Here is a 6,453-nt window from a genome sequence, read left to right on the forward strand (position 1 = left end):
CAACTGACTCGGTCTTCCCTCCCCGATTCCGGGAAGACCTCAGACACGAGTACCGCCAGTATCTATGGCAAGCGCTACCGCTCCGTGGGCTTTCCTCTCGCCCGAAAGAAGGTCACCTTCACAAACGCCCGTAACCCGACTAACCGAAAGAGGTCTATCTCTTCCACCTTCGCCCGTCACTTCACTTACTGAACTTACCGAAACTCGCTATCGTAACAGCACAGAAAGACTTATTCGCCTTAAAGGCTACGCCTACCTTCTTAACTTTAGTATAGGCTTAACGCACGGTATGAGTTCTCTGCTTGACTAGTCTACCCGAAAGCAGATCAAAAAAGCCAAAAGCATTGCTCGCCTACTTTCTTTCCTTCGAAGCTGGACTGACCGTACTCGCTTACCTTAAGACATACTGAATCAATCATTTCACCGTGCGAGTCGAACGAGGGGAAATCCTTGTTATAAATATATAAACCGAAGCTGGACTTGTCTCTCTCTCGTCTCGGCTTCTTCAACGACTCTTTCCGCAAGCCCTATCTATGTTGTGGAAAGTGCAATCGCCAAAGCCGGCTATTCGGAAAGCAAGGAGGTCTTTCTCTGATCCTCTATCTGCTACCGGCTCTGCTCAAAGCCGGGAGCTCATCTCAAAAGATATAGGGGAGAGCCAAGGCGCAACCGCTTAGCTTAGCGCAAGGAAGATTCAGAAAACACTAGCGAAGAGAAGCCCCTCTCTTTAGCTGGGACTGCCCAAAGAAAGCGGCAATAGAATCCTATCGCTTACGAAAGTACTTCCTTCAAAGACGATAATAAAAGTTAAAAGAAAGGGCTTTAGCCACGAAAAAGCTTGAACAACGGCCTATGAAGTAAGCCTTAAAGAGCGAGTGAACTTAGAACAACGCAACAAAGCACTTTTCGCTTTCAACTGGCCCGGAGTCCAAAAGGTATATTCCGCGCTTTCCAGACAGGAACTCTTTCTCTTCGGCACTTGAACTGTTACCGCGTTCTGTGTTCCAACTGTAGGCTTTCACTTGAAAGAGCTTGCTTTAACAAGGTAATGAAATTCGCCTACTCGTTTACCGTAACGGAACAAGAATGATCTTTGATCCGCCAAGAAGAACAAGTATAGCTTGAACTGAACGCCTAAACTAAACCGACTATCTAAACAGACTATCACGAGCTATCAGGAGATATCCTTAGTTTTTTTTTCCTGTACCCGAAACAGAAAGAGTTATTCGTCTTAAAGAGCTTGTTGGCAATTTCTTTCAGAACCTTAGTTTTTTTCCTACCCGACTAGCCCGGCTACCGGAAGGATGAAAGGGCTTGCTTTAACAACGGTGGGAGTGAACTATCTTTTCGAGCCGCAAGAACGGAAAGATGAAGGGAATTCTATTTGATCTACCCCCCAAGAGTGCCCTATTAGAGAAGGGCTGCATAACTTGTTCCCTTACTTTCCTTAAAAACTGTGAGATTTACTTTCCTTTCCAAAGCTGCCAGCACCCGGAAGCGAAAGGAGTTTAGTTTATCTCAAAGTCAAAGTAACCCTCTCCCGGAACATAACAAGACGGAAAGGAAATCGTTTCTGATCCGCTTGCAATCTGAAAGAGGGAAGCTCAAAGAGCTTTCCATACCGCCATGACCTGAAAACGCTACCGGAAAGCAAAGTAGGATTCAACAAGCGAAAAGCGGTAGAGTACCGAACGAGATTGAACAACGGCATTCCTGGAGTTTGATACGTGTATCTAAGGGCCCTACTATTGATAATGGGGTTGTTAAAAGGAAAGACATCTATAGTATAAGGTTGTTAATAAAGGGAGCCCTACTCTTATTAATCCCGGCGAATCTACACTTAAACGGGTGCACCTTTCCCTTTCTCGATAAAGGCCACTATCGAGCAACAATAAACCGTTTATTAGACCGCCCACTATTAAAGGGAACGGTTTAGTACGCCGCTGGTGTGGAAGGGGTTGACTCTATCCAGTTGGTTAGGGAGGTGTCGATGGGAGGCGAATCGTCGGGTATACTATTAGGAATCTATGACGTAATCAAAGGAGATGGGCCGAACCATCTGGTGAATCCGAATAAGCCAACCCATCTAATCGACACGAATTCATGACAACAGTTTTTGTTTCTCCACCTCCATACATATATATATTATGTATGGGATAGGAAGTAAAATAGTCGAGTGTACTATGCCTAGCCTCACACAACTTTCTCTCGAGAGGAACAGTTTTTGGTTCTCCACCTTACTCCGCCGCTTAAGGGAGATAGGGAAGTAAATGGTTAAGCTCTTCTATCAGGTCAAACCCTTCTTCATCCACAACAGATGTGCACCGGCTAACCGGCCTAATCGGACCTACTTATGAGAGACACACATGAGCTATCTATACACAACACCCTTCTTTTCGATTCGATGGATCTTTCGTTTCTTCTTTTGTGTCTTGTTCCGTATCTAGGGAGGGATGAGACCACCCTCCGGGGATTGAACCCGAAGGTTCCAGCGGATCGGGGAAAGAATGAGGAGGAGCGGATCTAGGAGTAGCAGGATGAGGAAGGGAGATCGTCTCTTACCCTTGTCTGTTTGCCGAAGTCGACCCACATTCTAGAACGTAATCAATAGTGAGATGTTATGTAGGAAGTGCGCCAACCGGCCCAATGAGGAGAAGCGGATCAGAAATAATAGAGTTTTTATCAAAAGGCATTTCTATACACCCTACCATTCCGGGTGGCACGACCCATCTATCTGCAAAGGCTCTGTCAAGACCTCCACCCATTGGAAAGTGATTGAAGGCCAACTGCTGAACCCGATTCGATTGATCACTCCCCTGTGTCACTACCCGTGGAAGATGCTAAAGATGCTGAGTCTGGACCACCTTAGTCCGCTGAAGAAGCCGATGGGGAAAGGGAATCAGAAGAACCAACCAATTCCAGCTCATGAATTCCGGGTGGGTCGGGTGGCAAATTCTTATTCGAATACCCTTCAGGGATGGATTGAGGTGGGGAATAGTTTATGGTTCTCAATTATAGATATCTGTATCTTGCTCTTCTGTTTCCGGTTCAGTCTGAGTAGCTTCTTATCCCAAGGCTGTTTAAGCTTCTTATCTCAAGGCTGTTTATTTAAGCAGGTAGAATAGTAAAGCTCTCTTTCAATCTATAGGAATCTTTTGTCTCATCTTTCGTTCCGAGTGTTTCATCTTTCCTTGGGAGGGATAAGACCACCCTTCGGGAATCAACCCCTGACTAAAGCTCCATAGATGGCTCCAACTTGATCGACATAACAGAAATTGCTGGGGAAACAATTCCATGAGGGTGGTCGGATGTAGAAGAAGATATGGGAGGTGCTGCGCCAATGGATCCGCATCGATACAAATCCCAAACTCCTTGTCCTGGAGAATAAGAGGTGGAAAGTCAAGTATCTAATCCGAATAGTAAGGATTTCTTTCCCTGGGCAACTATCCTTATCTTCAAAAGAAGCAGGATCTCTGGGCGCACCCTTCACAATTCGTTCGAAGAGATAACCACCTTTAGTTTGGGCGCCTACTATACACATTCTATACACCTGGATCATCTAGAACTAGATGAGGGTACGGCCGGGAATCAACCCCGAATAAAACAGTTCCAACCGACCTTGAGAGTTGAGGAATAAAAGAAATCATTAAGTCTACTTCACATAGGTATTATCCATCTGGAGATGCTATCGATGCTGGGTCTGGACACACACCAAGGATGCAAAATCAAAAGAGCCCTATTGGTGGATTAAGTGGTCGTAACGAACCGAAGCAGGTTCTTCACTCTATGACGTATCAACGAGATGGGGAACCGATGTGGTGGACTATTGGTAGGAAAAGAAGATTAGGATATGCGCCAACCGACCTAGTCGGATAAGCGGATAAGGAGGGAAATCATCTAATTGTTTGAATCAGAGAACCAGAAATGAGAGTAAGGTTCCGTAGAGCCGATGAGAGTAAGGTTCCATAGAGTCGAGGGAGGGATTTGTCGAATTTGAATTATCCTTCTATAACGAATAGGTGCTTCAATCGGCCACTCATTGGAAATATTTTATACCCTAAAGCTTTTTACCTTCTCCACCTGTACAGCTTCCTTCATCCGGATAGCCGCCTCCATCTGCATACCCTTATCCATCTGAATAGCTTTACCTGGGTAGCTTTATCCATCTGGATCAGAAGAAAAAGAAGGAGCTCTTATTCTGTAATAGCTCTCTTCATCTGGGTAGCCCCCTCCATTCGGATTTGTTGAAAAAGAAGGAGCCGCCCCTCTATACGGAATAGCTTTATCGGGAACCACATTGGATTAATTCATTAGCCTTTATCCCATAGTATCACCGACTCCGGACTCACTATCTATATCAGTGGTTGAAATATCCAACCCTGGTCTAGGATGCCACTCCGGCACATCTGACTAAAGCCCCAACGTATCTAGGAAGAGAAAGAGAATGAGGAAAGGGGATAAGTCTACAGCTAGCCTCGAGGTCTATTGGGCCAAGCTGAGGACGACCTCTCTTTCTTAGAGAAAGACCCCTCGTACACCAATAACGTCCTTTACTCCAATTTTAAAGTTCTTCTGAAAGATCAACGCTAGCCTATGACACCTGCAATGATACAAAGAGCTAGCTTTGCTACCCTGGCTCAGAGAAAGGTCTACTCGCTTGCTATAGAAGGTGACCCTTTATTGAGAAAGTCTCAATGCTATCTTCAAAAGTCTTTGATTTCTATTGCCATCATTTAGTCTTTATTTTTTGGATCAGTGTCGTATGAGTTGGTAATGGTTTGTTTATGGGCGTACGTACTTACTATAATATTAATACCAAAACCCTCCCTCTTTGATTACGGGGGCCTTCTGAGCCTGTTACTCATAGCATTCGCCTCTACCATCAGATCTTGCCCCAAGATGGCCGGAATGGGGGAAGGCACAGCTTTCATCATCGATGGATGGGACGGGAGTCAAAACAAGGAAGGTTGGGAATGAACACATGGGTGGCCACCTTTCCCGAACCGGTCCGCTATAGCTGAATAATGGTTCCTCTCCTTCTTTCTGGAAGAGTAGTACTCTGCAAGAGATTTGTCACCCTGAGAACTGATCACGCCTGTGCCTGCTTCAGCTCATAAACTCTAGCAATGTTGTTCTGTTCTGAGTCAGTCTCTACCACGGAGTCCCATATCTCCTTAGCGGTATTTGCAAACAGTAGACCATCGCTAACGGTAGGTTCCATAGAGTTGAGAAGCCAAGACATCACAAGATGGTTTTCAGCTTCCCACTCTCCATAACTCGGAGTAGTAGCTGTGAGTGCATGGTTGGTCCTGAACCAGAGATGAGGGAAGGAAATGTATACCAGGGTTCAACTGTTTATATTGGGTTTATGAGTTGCTTGAACCGACTCATTCGAAAGCAATGAATGCAACATGATGAAAGACAAGGCACTGGAACTGATTGCTGAGAAGGGATCTTGTTCAGCGAGCATTGTCCCAGATTCAGCGGGCGAACTCGGGGGACAGCGCAAGAACCTGGGCATCCCGGCGACGGAAAGATTTCGATTATATCTGTTGTGTTAGCAAATCATACGAGTCATAGTCTTGTTGTTACTCTGAGTCCGTGATTAGTCAGCAGAAAGAAGAAGGCTATCTATCCATTAGTTGTCATCTCCTACTAGTCGCCATCTCCATCCCCCCACCTCCTCGATGACCGATCCCGAATTCCTCCCAAAGTATGATTTCCTTACCTATCCCCCAAAAATGACCCCCCTCTTGCAACTCACCGAAGAAAGAAAGGGCCTTGTAACACCGATGTGAAAGGAAAGCGAATGGAAAGGCCCCCACCAGCCCAGAAAAAAACCACTCCCCAGCTGTCGATGTTGATGATGTCAGGATCAATGACCTGTTCAGCTTTCTGTGGTCGACAACCGGATCAGAGGAGTGAGTACTAATCATCGATACACTCCTCTTTCTATCTTTCTCACGCCTTTGATCAATAGGAAAGCCAGGGGCCGTTCAGTGGTTCATTCCTAAGTGAGTATGATAGGCGAGGTGACGATTCGTCCCTCCAACTCTATTTACGGAAAAACCGGGACATTCCATCGAATTGGAGGAGATCGATCAGCTTGAGATGGAATGCAATAACCAAAAAGTCATTTGTGTTCCAGCCAAAAAACGTGAGCGCCTCGCGCGATACGGCTTTTGGCTCCTCCTGCTCCATAAAGATTCTAACATTGTTAGTTCCATCCTCCGAAAGTCACTATTGAGATCGTGGACTCTTTCCTGGGGGAGGCGAGGCGTTGAGCCTGTTAAAGGAGAGGTTGCTATTGCTTTCTTGATCGATTGGTCCGGTTGTTGATGGCTATTCCAAATCCGATGGTTGGCTTTCTTTCCCATTCTATACTTATAGTGAGTTGAGCATAGGGGAAAGTTCCCAATAACACGAGAGAAGCCCATAATGGACCAGACGACC

Source organism: Telopea speciosissima, unplaced genomic scaffold (assembly GCF_018873765.1).
Source record: "Telopea speciosissima isolate NSW1024214 ecotype Mountain lineage unplaced genomic scaffold, Tspe_v1 Tspe_v1.0012, whole genome shotgun sequence".
Classification (NCBI taxonomy): Eukaryota; Viridiplantae; Streptophyta; class Magnoliopsida; order Proteales; family Proteaceae; genus Telopea; species Telopea speciosissima.